This window comes from Miniopterus natalensis, chromosome 8 (genome assembly GCF_054644295.1).
Source record: "Miniopterus natalensis isolate mMinNat1 chromosome 8, mMinNat1.hap1, whole genome shotgun sequence".
NCBI lineage: Eukaryota > Metazoa > Chordata > Mammalia > Chiroptera > Miniopteridae > Miniopterus > Miniopterus natalensis.
The window spans coordinates 54,993,606-55,009,181 of NC_142088.1; the positions used below are offsets into that span (position 1 = coordinate 54,993,606).

At 42.0% G+C, this 15,576-nt stretch overlaps 1 protein-coding gene across 6 annotated transcripts in view; it reads right to left on the minus strand.

Moving 5' to 3' along the window:
* FMNL2 (formin like 2) overlaps positions 1–15,576 on the minus strand; it is a 275,860-nt gene that overhangs the window by 206,412 nt on the left and 53,872 nt on the right. The gene's annotated exons all lie outside the window — the stretch shown is intronic.

Consider the following 15,576-nt stretch of genomic DNA (forward strand, 5'->3'; position numbering starts at 1 on the left):
AACCTCTCTGAGGGGACACCACTAACCAAGGAAAGGGATTCTTGTTTCCTGCCCACATTCCTTGCCCCACCCTTTGCCCTCCCCCAAGCCCCAGCCTCCAAGTACCAGGCTCCATTAGTACAGTAATAAAACCACTACTGTTTGGTTAGCAGCTATGAGTTCTGAAAGTATCAATGGGGTGTTTCATGGAGAAAGGCTATTGTTAGAGGCAGCAAACTTCCCCGGCATCAATCAACTACAGTAGATTGCAGCGGCCTTTTTTTAAGCATGTCAGGAATGTAATGAAAAACAGCACAATCCGCGCCCCTCAAGGACAACACAGTGTGGCTCAGACAATCAAACAAATGGCCAGGGACGAGATACGCTGGTTCCTATAGAGGCTGGCTCTGCTGCGCCCAGCCTTACAGCCGGTGCAATCGCTGTCCTAGGGTTGAGAGGCAGGGCTTCTGTTGCCTGCTCACCTCCCCACATGTCACCTTGACTTCCCAACAGTCCCTCCTACAAAGATATCCTTTATTCCTTTATGTCTGTTAACTTGATAAGATAGAGTGGGAAGAAAGAAGGAAAGAAGGAAAGGAGTGGATGGACGGGGAGGGGAGGGAAGGGGAGGGGGGAGGGAGGGAGGAAGGAAAGGAGGAAGGGAGGAAGGAAAGGAGGAAGGGAGGAAGGAAAGGAGGAAGGGAGGAAGGGAGGAAGGGAGGAAGGGAGGAAGGGAGGAAGGGAGGAAGGGAGGAAGGGAGGGAGGAAGGAAGGAAGGAAGGAAGGAAGGAAGGAAGGAAGGAAGGAAGGAAGGAAGGAAGGAAGGAAGGAAGGAAGGAAGGAAAGCTTTGTCTCAGTTCTCTGCCTACTGTGCCTACTGGGTTCCAGGACAGGATTAGGAGGACTGGGGGTAGCTGATTAGCCTTCCTGTGTCTCCATTTCCTCATCAGGTTTACTGGGCTGAACCATATAAAATCGCTGTCATTCAACTATTTTTGACTTACAACAACCACCAAGTTCATATGGCTCAAACTAATGACAATAGAAACACTTAATTACTTGGTTAAAACAAGATATGGAAATAAGCTGCCATTTCAGATTAGCTCTCTGATTATCTTCTTAAGGGAGTCATTTCTTCACTTTTAAAAAATGAATTTTTCTTTAGTACAGGTACTAGCTAAAGAAGTGTTTTGATAACTTCATGCTTTGGTCAACCCATAGTTCTCCATTTTTTTCTACCAAAGGGGTTTCTTCTTTTTGGGGTTTTGTTGTTTTGTTTTTTTGTCTAACAGAAGGTGCAACGGCATGCCTCACCTATGGATAACGAAATTCTAGGAAGACTATTCCCCTAGATGAAGACAACTTCAGTATCATTACCAAGACCAGTCAAGGGCTGTCTACACAGAAAGAAAAGGGCAATAGAAACACCTGAGCTACCTCAATACTTGAGCTAACATGGAGAAGTTAGAGACATGAGGGAGAGAAAGGAAAAGGGACAGAAGACATGGGCATGAAATAAGGAAATGGACAGGCTTAAGTTTTCCCATGACAGCCTCTGATATCTGCCAATACTGAATCTGTCAGAAATGCCTGCTACGAAATTGCTGCTTCTTGATAAGAGATTACATATCTTTGAATACCTAACCATCTAGCCACAGAATTAATACGTATCTGACTAGAACTGAAAATTCTTTCCTATTTTCTCCTGTCCCATATGAATTTTATTGTCTTTCGAAAGACAGATGTCTTTTATTAATAGGGGCTCTAAAAATAAGTTAGTCTAAGAAAAAGTTAAAATTAAAATCAATTCAGAAGACTGGCATACATTTTGTTCCTAACTTAAAAAAACCCTAATATATATATAACACGTATGGCAGAAAGGAAAGCAAGAAGGAACACAAGAATGAAGGGAACAGACAGAAAGGGCACTCACACCAGAATCACATGCCAACTGCAAACTGCCTGTCCTCGCTTTCTCTTCCACTCGAGAGGAAAAGTCTATCTATTGTTATTCTTTCTGGGCCTTATTTAGCTTATGAAAACAATACACAAGGACAGCCTTCACAGGGCTCCTAATGCCACCTGCCATGTGCTCAAAGACAACACAAAACAGCAAGAACCAGCCTCATTTATACAGGTTAAACAAAGAAGGAATTTAATGAGCGAAAACACGGCAAAGGAAATGGAAGTTTACAGTTAGCCTTCGAGCTGATGAACCACCACTGGGTGCAAAATCTTAGAAAGGAGATGAACCCCCTCCCCCCCAAAAAGAAAACATGACTATGTGACCTAGTGTTTGACTTCTAAATGACACTTGGGATGCCTTTATGATCTCAGCTGTGGGGCAACCATCCTGGGGTCACCTCTTCTGACCACAGACGCTACACAGTGGGGCTAACACACACACTGATCACTTGCAGTGTTCACTGGGGAATAAACTATGAGCTCAAAGTCCAAAGGGTACAAAGGTTATTCTAGGACATCAAATAAAAGGGTACCACTGTGTGCCCAGCTCCCTGAGAATCTGGTCACACAGGAGTCATTCAAGTAAAATACACTTTTCAGAGTACTAGGAATTTGCTGAGATTTAACAGGAGTGAAATGGAGGTAGAGCTGGAGACAGGGACAACACCAAGCCCCAGCTGGTAGAGTGAACAAATGACCAGGCCCTAGTACATGAACTAAGCTATAACCCTACTTAAGGTAATGGAGAAAAACAAATCGCTGGTCCTTTACTTTGCCCGAAGTAGGTGAACCATAAAGAGGGCCTCTTAGGAAGGGGGAGGGAGTGGATTTTAGGGCTGACTTCATACATGCAGTCTCGCTCCAGAAGAGTCTTGTCAATGAAATGAATAGATAATATGAGCAAAGGTGGGTTATGGGCAAATTCTTACAGGAAGTGGTATATTTGTCTTGAGCAAACATCTACCATTCTTCCAACATTCTCTTTCCCACTAGTGGCATATAAAATACTCACCACTTCACTGACACATACACACCCAAATACACAACCAGTTATGCCCATTATTTATTCAAGCTTTGCATAATCTCACTTTCCCTTCCCAGAATTTCGTTCTTTCATATCAGAAACTTACCCATCTATACCTAATCCTCTTAGGACAGCATATTTGGCCAACTACCCCTTAGGAAAGGTAATGCAAACTAACCAATGGCTTCATATGTTTTTCTAACAGGAAATTTTTGCTGGAGGTGAGGAGAGAGGAAAAGGAAAATGTTTCTTAAAAAGGAGTGTTTCTCTATGTAATCCAGAGACCATGGGGGTAAGGTAGTAGCTTCTCCTTCTTTAACTAGAGCTAATTAACAGCTAACAGTACATTGGAAGATTTTGTAGCAAGTAGGTGGAGGAAATAATTTGGGGCCAAGGGCACAACTATACCTCTGGCCAGCCAGCCAGCTGCCTACAAGCCACACTGCTCTCAACATTAATACTCTCTCCTAAAGACAGGCTTAGTGTAGTCCTAGCCAGTTTGGCTCAGTGGTTGGAGCATCGGTCTGCGGACTGAAGGGTCCCAGTTTCGATTCTGTCCAAGGGCATGTATCTCAGTTGCAGGCTCGATCCCCGGCCTCAGTCAGGGCAAGTGCGGGAGGCAACCAATTGATCTCTCTCTCTCTCTCCACCTGCCCTCTTCCACTCTCTCTGAAAAAGCAATGGGGGAAAAAATATCAAGTGAGTATTTAAGAAAAAAGAGAGAGAGAGAGAGACTTATTGTAATCAAGTGCATTTTTTATTGAGGAAGTTCACTTTTTCACCCAGAAAAATGAAGGGAATAAAAACATTTAATTATTCACAGTGAATCAAAACAAAAACAAAACAAAAAAAACAAAATTCATGTACAGAGATGGGGGAGGAGGGATGGTGGTCAACTAGGCCTGGGCCCCTTGGCAGATCTACTGAAGTCACAATCCCTAACTGAAGATTTAGCCAGCATTCCTCCTGAGTCAGTGAGAAATCTTATCAGCTACATGTGGCTGATCAGGCCTTAGCATAACCATTTTCAGAATGCTAAGTCCACTCGGTGTTAACTCTGACAAGAGCTGGTTCTAAAGGGCTAATCTGGAGTAAGAATAAATGCGGTCCTTCCCAGGGAGGATCTTGCCAATCAGTGACTATCATTGGACTGCTGCGATGAGCCACCCATCATACCATTAGCCAAATTAGAGGACAACAGGATGGTATGATGTGTGAATCTGGCTCCACTGGGAATGGGTACTGGTCTGAGGCTGCAGTCAACACCTCAGAGTAACAGGAGGTTGGAACAAAAGCATTGTGTTCACAACCTGTGTTCCATGTTGACAGTGAGCACTTGAAGCCATACCTGTTTTCTGAAAGATGAAATTAACACGACTGGCTGTTTTCTAGAATGAGGAGTCCAAAAACATGACTGAGACGGAGACTTACTGTTTATCCTTCCTACCCCCCCTCACTAGCACTATGATCTTGCTTTTTCTCCAGAACTGTAATTAGAAAATCACCTTTTATCTTCTCATTTTGCCTTATGTTCACATACCTAGTCTGTTACTAAACACTGTGGCTTCCTGTCTCTGGAATAGTCTCTGGTTCAGTTATTCTTTATTTTAATAACCTTAACTTCATCTAGAAGGTACAGTTTTGCATCCTGGTGTCAAATCCCAGCTTCAGCGCTTACCGTATGACCCTGGGCAAATTACTTACTCCTCTAAGCTACCATCTGAAAATGATCACTGTGGGGGGGATAAAGTGGGGGAAAGGCTATAAAGTGCTTGGCACATGCTAAGTCAATTGAGCATCAATATATTCATCGGCATAGGCATAAACCAGATCTTCATCACCATGTCTTCTGGTACCCAGAGTCACCATCAGCAGTGCCCATTTCAACCGACCTTCTGAATTATACCCCGCGTCAAACAGAAAGCTTACACCACAGACCACACAACCCTGCACCTCCACCATCGCCTTTCCCGCGACCACCACCACACTCTTTTCCTTAACCTCCCCACCGTCAGGAAAACTTACTCCCTGCTCTCCACCTCTTTTTTTTTTTAAAATATATCTTTATTGATTTCAGAGAGAGCAAGGGAGAGGAAGAGACAGATAGAAACATCAATGATGAGAGTCACTGATCGAGCCCACAACCCAGGCATGTGCCCTGACCGGGAATCGAACTCCAATCGCCTGGATCCTAGGTCGACACTCAACCCCTGAGCCACGCCCGGCCGGGCTCCACCTCTTTTCTGAGCTCCTAAAAAACACTCTCAGGCCAGTTTAGTCCAGGATAGGGGCTATGATTTTACTTCCTTTCTCTACTTCCTCACTCAAAAAAAACCACACTGCCATAATACAGAATAAATGAGTTGTATTATATCACCTTTATACTAAAGTTGGTTTTGCCAGCTACTATTTTCCTTATGCTACAAGAGTGGATTTAAGCCTCGTGTAAGGCAGTTGGATTTGGACAGAAAACAGCTAATGATTTGGTAGAGTCATATTCCGATTTCCTTGGAGCATCTTAATCTCTTGTTACATAAATGAAGAAAGGGGTAGACGGGACAGGAGGGACTTCCCAGTATTTCATCAAAGGTTCTTGGCTTCTGACTTTAAAAGCCAGAAGCCAACTGCAAACCCTTCCTCTCTTAACTAGTAAACTTCCAATTTTTTAAAAAGCACATCCTAAGGATTAACTTTAGATACTAATGTTTAGCAATCATTTTACACAAAACTCCCAATTCCTGAATGTCATTTGATTGCTGCCTGATAGCATCTACAGCTTGGGAAAACAAACAGGACAAGCATGCTAAGCCAGCAGTTTCCCAGTAAATGTAAAGCTCCAGATACTATCATTGCAATTTTCACTCCCCAGAGACTTTAAATTTATAAACATTTTAGAAACCAATTGGCAAAGCCTACTCACTTATCCGAAGGAACAAAATACAACAAAGACACAGAAGATAATAACAGTCTATGATGAAGAATACAAGATAGATTCAGTTTAAAGTGTTAAAAAAAAAAACAAAAAAAAAACCCTACGTGCTACGTATTATAAGCTATCACAACTATTCACTGTCTTTCAATTATTCTACAAGCAGAAGGTAACCCAAGGCTCTTTGGTAAGTAAATTTCAAATATGTACCTCCTTCAGGATGGAGTAAGACTAATCCACGTACCCAAAGAAACTTTCTGACCCCTGCTCCCAGCCACGCCCCCATCCGTGTGTGTCGTTCAGAGTCGGAAGAGTGGTTTTCCAACCCAACTTACTGACTCTAACTCTCATCCTTTTAAGTGGATCCTTCAGTCCCCCTCAAAACACTGCACATGTTGGTAGTGCTACAGGGACCGCAGTCATCTGTAATTTCTTCCACCTACTGAGTACCTACCGTGTGCCAGGTACTGCACTGGTGATTTCTTCTCATTACTCATCACAGTGATAAATTTTCTTGGCCTAGAAAGACCATTTCTCCCAGGATGTTGAAGGAAAGGGAAGACAAAGACATTGTTTCTAAGATAGATGAAACTGACAGAGGAGGCTGCCCAATCCATGTAGTGTCATGTTAGTGGCTTCTGAACACAGGGGAGACAGACAGTGGGTGACAGAGCAGGAGCCAACAGGCTCAGTGTGGCAGAAAAAATTCAAACGCCAACATGCTGAAAAGCACAGGAAGAAACACAGGTTCCTCTCCATTTAATGCAGAGGCCCCCGTCTGGCTCCTGGGCCAGAAGAAAAGCTTTGGGACTTTTCCAGTGAACAGAGAATTGTGAGGGAGGGCGGAAGACGTGAAAAGAAACTGATTTCCATGCAAGCTCAATCCAGCTCCCTGAAGAGAGGCCCTGCCAGGGTTCAGCATGCAAAGCTGGGCTAACACGCCACAGTGCCCTGGGATGCAGGAGGTTTTTTCCTGAATGACTGTAAGGGGGAGGAAAGGGCTTCGGAAAAAAAGGGAATCTGATAACATTAAACCTTCAATCCATGGATGATACGTTCATCCTGTTACTAAGATCTCCCTGAAGGCTGCTGGCATTTAGGGGAAATAGCATGCTCTGTCTTTAGGAAGGGGGGTGGGGGGGGAGAGAAAATGAAAGAAACATTTTAGGTTTTTATTAATTTAACATCAACATAAGTATAATGGCGACCACTCATTTATTACCTATTATGTGCTCAGCACTGTAATGAGTTTAATGTATTCTCTTTTTTAAAATATGTTTTCATTTATTTGAGAGAGGGAGGAGGGGAGAGGGAGAGAGAGAAACATTGATGGTTGAAACATCGATTGGCGGCCTCCTGAGCACCCTCTACTGGGGATGGAGCCTGCAACCCAGGTATGTGCCCTGACCAGCAATAGAACCAGTGACCTCTTGGTGTATGGGACATCACTCAACCAACTGAGCCATACTGGCCAGGGTATAATATACTCTGTTTCTTTTTTCTTTTCTTTTCAATTTATCCTTCTTGTTGAAAATATTACAGATGTCCCCTCTTTTCCCCACAAGTACTCTATTTCTACTTTCACAATAGCCCAGTGTGGCAAATAATAGCTTCCCCACTTTTTCAGGTGAGGAAACTGATGCTTAGAGAGGTTAATTTTTTTGGTCCAAGGTTACAAAGTGATAGAGCCAGTATAAATAAGTCTGAGTGGCTCAGAAGCCTCTGCCTTTTTATTTTCCCTTTCAGTCCATCACATTTGCTACCTTTATATCATTAACAAAAATGTTTCTATTATGCTCCCATGGCAGGCACTACAGAGTAATGTGAAAAAAAAAACAAAAAAAAACAAACTTCTAATCGGTCAGAAAATAAGGTAAAAGAAACATCTCATACTTAAAATGGGGCAGTAAGTGCGTGGCACTTGCAAGGTAATATGGTGAAAAGCATAAACTCTGATGTCAGAAAGACTTGGGTTTAAGATCCCACGTAAGCCAGTGATATGATTTGGAACAACTTACCTATGGTCTAAGACTGTAAAATGGGGCTCATGATGGCAAAAGGCAGTGATTCAATTTCTAACACCATGCAGACAAAAATCACACTACCGTCATGAGAGTCAGAATCTAAAGAGAGTGTGGGTTGTAGAAGGAACTGAGACTGCCATCTTTATAAAACTTGCCAAATACCGTCAACCACAGCATGCAAGACACCTGAAAGGGTGAGGAAATGATGGGTCCATAGCTCTCACACACTCATAGCTTTTCTCTTCTCCCCCTGGTTTTTCTTTCAAGTTGACCACTAACGCTAACCTAACAGAGGCCTAATGTTGGCCCAGTAGCAAGCTCACTCTTTCTCTCCCCTCACTCAGAAGGCTAATGAACACAGAAGATAACTTTGGGAAATGAGGTAGCTCCCTCATGAAAAGAAAAACAACACTCATGTAAATAACATAAATCCTACATTCTACAACACGGACATACAGGATAGGGACCTCTACCCACATTGCAGACATTCTGTATCATTGTGGGAAAGATGTACAACATGCATCAATATAAATATGAAATCATAAAATTTCAGAGCTTGAAACGACAGAATAGTCAAATCCAGTCCCCTTCTGAGTAAAGTCCCAAGAGACAACTTGCCCAAAATGTCTTGAGGCTAAACTGGTACAGATTATCTTGATTCTCAAAACAGTTCTTCCCCTTCTACATCCCCGTAGCGTCTAACAACTTAATGGATGATGTCATCTATTCTTAAAGATTTTATTATGTTATCTGTAGTGTTAAACATCCACTGATATCAGCATCGTTCTATATAGACAGAACTTCTAATTAGGCAGCCAAATTAAATGTTCGAAATCCCACTACAAACCACAAAGTCAAGGCCAGAGAACCAGGAATCAGGAGACTCAGGTGCTAGTTAATTTTGATGATAACTGACCAGTTTTAGGTCTCAAATCACTTTACTTCAACTGGGCCTTTGTTTCTAGAACCGTAAAAAGGAGTTGGACCAGATGGTCTCCAAAATCCTTCTCATATCTAGAACACTTGACTTGGGGTGGTGAACACATGATACAATATACAGATGATGTTTTATAGAATTGTACCCCTGAAACCTATATAGCTTTATTAATCAATGTCACCTCAATAAATTCAATTTTCAAACAAAAACAAAAAACTTCCCATAATCTAAAGATCTAGAATTCTCAACCACTCGTCACATACAATAGACAAAGGAAAACCCAACATTTTTATTAAAAAAATAAAAACACAAGACATCATTTAAGGAAAACTATGTCAAGGCAATGCTTGTTTGGGCGATTTTCCACACAGGTAAGGTTTGTATTTTCCAAAGGCAAACAGTTAGTTCCATTTCTCCAGAACAAGGACAGGATGTTGGGAACATGAGTCATTTTGTTGACATTCTAGGTGCCGGTCAGTGAGAGGACAGGAACCAGATTAGCTTCCGGAAAACTCAGAAAGGGTAATGCTTTGAATGTCAGAAGAATCTTTGCTTCCAAGCCTTTCCTAATTCAGCCTACTATTTAATAGTAATACCCAACCTCCTTTGGGTAAAAGGAGTGAAAAGCACTTATTTCTAGATGCTATGGAAAAAGCAGCTGCCTAATACCATCAAGACCAGCAACAATTTACTCCTCAACATCTGTTCCCAAGCACTTATCCTTGCTCCGTGACATGTCAGAATATAAATGTGCCCTTTACCAACATTCTCTTCAGACACAGGAATGAATGAAGACCAGTAAGAACCCCTGACAGGTTTTTAAAATGAAAAAATTAAAGATGAGCAATAGCCACAGGACTCAGTGCTCTGGGCCTGTCTTGAACAGGGCCTGCTTATCTTGCCATCCCAAACTCGATTCTTAGAGAAACATCAACATGGAATGTTCTCCATCGCATGTTATTTTAGAACATGTATTATAAAATGTCACATGTGACCCCCTCAACCTCCTCAAAAAAATTTTTAATATGTATATAAAACATATATTTATATTTTTATAAATAAATAAATAAATCTATTTATTTTATAAATATATCTATTCCTGCAAACCCTCTAGGACAGTGGCTGAGCACACCCTAACTGCCCACTGGGTTTAGTAATTTAAATAAGGTTTCCATTTCACCTTTGCTGTATTTAATGTCACCACCACGTCACTGTTTAGGAGAATTCACAGATAAATTATCCAAAGATAATTCTTCTGAATCCCTTCCCTAAATCTGAATTCCATGAAGTTTCCAACATGCACTCATTCATTCATCCATCACTGGCAATCCAATGACACAAATACTTGATTACAAGTAAAAGAGAGCATTTTAAAGGTCGAGATCACGGGAAGAAAAAGGAAATGAAACTATCCCCAATGGTTATTTACCTTCCCTCATTATTTTTTTCTATTTAAATTCAGTTTGGTGTCCACTGTCTCCATTATTTGCTTCTCAGCAGACAGAAGTACCTATGAGCCAATGCTACGTGTGGTGAGAAGATAAAAGATAATTAACTAAAAAAAATGTTTATGTAGGAAAGAAGGTTGTTGATTAAAGTACATGACATGGGTCAAACACTGATAAAATGCACTGTTGGAGTTGCATTCATTGAACAACCATTGGTTCCTTTAATAAGCATGTGATGGAGCTGTGGGAAGGCCCAGAGATGGAAGTCTGAAGATGGGCTTCAATTTCAAGAAATGTGCACGGGCTGATAACTACTATGTGTAAAGCCCTTTTACATGTATTGGATTTTTACAACTCTGTTAGCTAAAGACTTGTAGTATATTTATTTTATAGAAAACAGGATCACAAAAGTGAGGTCACCTGGTCAGCTGAGGTGAGACCAAAGCCTTAGCTTTCAGGCCACCAAGCATGTGATTTCGGCAGAAAGCATTACAAAGGGACATAAAAAAATCAAAGAGGAACTTGTAGTGCCAAAAAGTACGGAAGAGCTTCCAAAAACTAAACAAACAAAACAATAATGAGTGTGCTAAAGGGACACAGGGGACGACCAAAGAGCTTCCAATGGCCAAAGCTGGAACAATTTGAACCATGAGATAAAGTAGTTTTGGATTACAGCCCAAAGAATAAAATAAATATCCAGGAATCCATACTGACGTAAAGAAATTACAGAATAAATGGGGGCAGGGGACAAATCTCTCATGTAGAAGAATTCTAAATTATTTATGTAGATATGCCCTCAAAGCAGGGGAGCCTAACTCCTCACCCCTTAGTGTTGCTGCACATAGTGACTTCCTTCCAAACAGTATGGTATGCAAAGAGAGAATGGGAGGGTGTGGGGGTGTGTGTGTAGGTTTACTGCAGAGAAACCTGGCAACTACTACCTCAGCCTGGTGATCAAGGTCAACATCAACAGTGATAACTCATGTTAACAGTATGCACCCTTGACATGATGTGATGAAAATGGCACCTTATCTCAGTGGTCTTCCTCTCAAAAACCAATAACCTCAGTCTAACTGTCTGAGAAAAACACAAGACAAATCCTAACTGAGGGGCACTCTACAAAATACCTGATCAGTGCTCCTCCAAACTGTCAAGGTCATCAAAAACAAGGAAAGTCTGAGAACTTATCAGAGCCAAAAGGAGTGTAAGGAGACATGGTGAGTAAATGTAATGTGGTATCCCGGATGGGATCCTGAAAAAAGTATAATAGGTAAAAACTAAGAAAATCCTAACAAAATATGGACTTTAGTGAATAATGTATCAATACAGCTTCATTAATTGTGACAAATGTGCCATCCTAAGGCAAGATGCTAGGAGAAACTAGGTGCAGAGTATATGGGAATTCTCTATACTATGTTCTCAACTGTTCAATAAATCTAAAACTTTTCTTCAAGAACTTTATTTCTAAAAGAAAAATCAAAGAGGAGGGAATGAGAGGCAGTGTGCAATGGAGAACAGATGCATGAACTTAGCCAAATTCACTCTGGCAGCACCTGCCAATCTTCACTCCTTTCTATCTCCCACTATCCTATCTTAGAGGACAAGTAAACGTCACCCAAGGTCTCGAAGGCAGAACTCTATTGGGGTCTAAACTTGCTTAAGAGCTGGACCACACAAGTAGGATAGTCCAGATCTTATTCAGTGGCCAAAGGTGTCAAAGGTTCTTTCTGCTCTTTTCAAAGAGAGAAAGGATCCCCAGCACATGCTCCCCGAAAACCCTACTTGGAATTAATACACCTGGCCTCTAATTACCACCACGCATCCTTTCATATCTCTTTGCTTTTGTTTCACCACTGTAACAACTCTTAGCATTTGAAAGCTTTAAAAGGATTAAACACAACTGAAACTACTTAGAAATAGTTCTCTTTTTCTTGTGTGCTTCTCATTTCTGACAATTTCTCCATCCCTATGAACAGCTCTGTAGGCCAAACTTATCACAGTAGTCACTTTTTCATCAAGCACCTGTCAGATGTCAATTTGAGGGTCAAAGGCAAGAGGGAAGCACCTGGAGAACTCCAGGGAGGGGGAGGGACATCCTCCCTCTGTGGACCAAACAAGCACACCCAAATCCACAGCCAACCGGAAAACAAGGTTTCCAATGAAAACGTGAACACTTCTGACACCATCTCGAACTTGGTCTTTGACATCTGGCACAGATTTAAGCTAACATTTCTTTTGCCTCCTACACTTCTTTCAAGATCAAAAGGGAAGAATTCCTTAAGCATAACAGACAGCCAGGATTTGAATTCAGCTCAAAAAATTCACCTACCAGGTGAACAGGTACTGTACTAGGTATGCAGAGACCACTACACCTGAGTGCACCTCTTATGTCCGTTCATTTGGTGGAGGGAAATATTCAACATGAACTTCTAGGGGATCCTATTAGGACACATCTATTTTCTTCAATATGACTCATTTAAATGAATGGTTTTTCCTAAAAACATGGAAGGACTGCATGCTTACAGGGACTTCTGTAAAATAATACTTCTTTTGAAATGGATAAATTCCCCAAACTTCCAGAGCTTAAATTCCCCTGTTCCACCCACACTGATGTCCACAAGTGCAGTCACATCACAGGTCCAGGCACGCTGGAGAGCTGAAGTGACACAGTCTCACAAGTCCACGCCTCCTCTAGTACAGGAAACCGCTTCACAATATCATTTCCAATTTTTTCCTGTCTGTAATTTTATTGAGAACTGAGTCGCAAAACCAACTCGCAGCCAAGTAAGGGTTCAAGCATTTCCCTGGGGAGATATACATTAAAAAAAAAGAAAATGACAAAATCATAACTTATGAAGCAGTTCTCAACTCTGGGTGATTGCGTCCCCCGGGGCACATTTGGCAATGTATGCAGGCATTTTTGATTGTCGCAACTGGGGAGAGAGAATGCTGCCCACGGTTACCCACTGGCGTCTAGTGGGTAGAGCCCAGGGATGCTGCTAAACATCCCACAGTGTGCAGGACAGCCAGCCACAACACGACAGTTATCTGGCCCCAAATGCCAAACTAGCACTGAGGTTAAGAAATCTTGTTCTAAAGCCCTTGCTCCCCCTACCAAGAAGAAAAAAAAACCCAAAACTGAAAAATGTAAGTTATGCTTTCACATTTCAACTTCAACTTTCACTCCTCTTCACATCTTCCTTCTGTCCCTGAAAATTTAAGCTTTCCTCACAAAGCCCTGTCTCCTGCCCTCTACCCTTGAATATTTACATGACCTCTGTTTTCTGATCTACTTTCCATCTACTGCCATCTCCAAATTCTGCCCAAGATGTCCAATTTTATAAAGGATCACTTGCCATGACTGACCTCAAACTCTACTCATCACAACAAAATTCATCATCTGTGTCTCCAGGCCAACTCCTCACTGCCTGCTCTGCTTCAGTAAATGTCACACTTTCCCCAGGACAGAGGTTCAAAACTTCAGAGCCACTTTCACTCTATTACTTCCCAGCTATCCACACACAGTCTTGCTCAGCACTGTATACCCAGTGCCTAGAACTTTGCCTGCCACATAGGTGTCAATTAAATGAAAAAACACGTTAAAAATATGAAAGTCACTTTTTTACTCATCTCCCATCCTCCAAATCAAATCAGTGACAAAGCCTTGAAGTTCCACCTCCAGATACACAGGCACCAACTCAAATGTCCTGCCTAAAAAGTGAAAACAATCTCATCCACCCCACACAAACGCCAGATCCAGCTTCCTTAGACATAATCCCCATTTTGTCACTACTTCTCTCTCCCCTTCCCCCCCCCCCCCAATCTTTCGACAGCCTGTCAGAGTCCAGTCCAAACCTGACACTAGCATTTAGGACTCCATGCTTCCAACACCACCACTTCAAGTTACCTGTCCAGCCTGTCTCCTACCTGTTGTCAATACCACAAAGAGAACATTTAATAACATGCTCATGCTCATGTCCAGAATCACCGGCATCTATTAAAGACACAGTAGAAGCCATCCATGCCTCAAAGAATTCTCTAGACTCCCATTACAACCACTGCTTCAAACATTCTCACTCATGTCCTGTTTTGCCACTTTCCACTCCTCCACCCTTCAGATCCACAGTTTTCTTTTGGTGTAGTCACCTGGCTTATGATTTGACTTCTCTCTGAGAATATTCAGGCTCCCACACTGACACACCACAGCCTCAGGCAGGGGAAGCCTTGCCCCCAAACCCCAACTCAGGTCTAGGATCCCAGCACCAGTGCTCGGGGGCTTTGGTTATCACACACCCCGAAAGCCAGGGAAGCAAGCAGCTGCTGGCCCTGGGCACCACCAAGCTTTCCGACCTCTGTGACCATCACAGTCTTCTCGGTTTCCATCTCTGCCTCTCCGGAGCACACCCATTCCTTCTACACCCAGCTTCAATGATGCCTTCTTCCCGAAGCCTTTCCTCATTTTCCCACCCAAACAAAACAGAATTGCCTTCTCTTCTAAATCATCTGGTCACTGTCACCCTTTATTTTAAACTTGAGATGGAACTGACACATAACATTATATCAGTTTCAAGTGTACAACATAATGGTTTGATCCTTGTATTTACTGTGAAATGATCACACCAAGTCTAGTTAACATCTATCACCACACAGTCTCACAGAATTTTTCCTGATGAAATGTTTAATATCTAGTCTCTTAGCAACATTTTTCTTCTTTATTAATTTTTTTAGAGAAAGAGAGAAAAAGGGAGGGGGGAGAGAGAGAGACAAATCGATTTGTTGTTCCACTTATTTATGCATTCATTGGTTGATTCTTGTATGTGCCCTGACTGGAGATCGAACTCGAAACCTTGGCGTATCAGGACGATGCTCTAACCAACTGAGTTACTGAGCCAGGGCCCACTCTTAGCAACTTTTAAATATACAATACAGTATTAACTACAGTCATCATGCTTTACATTACATTTCTATGACTTATTTTATAACTGGAAGTTTGTATCCCCTTCACCCACTTTGCTCCCCCCACCCCCTCCTCTGTCAAGCACTCATCTGTTCTCTGTATCTATAGCTTGGCTTTGTTTTGTTTTAAATTCCACCTAAAAGTGAGATCATACTGTATTTGTTTTTCTCTGACTTATTTCCAGGAGCATAATGCCATCAAGTTCCATCCACTGGGCAAATGGAAAGAGTTTCTCTTTTCCTATGGTTGAATTACATTCCATTGGATGTATATGTGTGTGTGTCATGTCTTCATCCATTCATCCATCAATGGA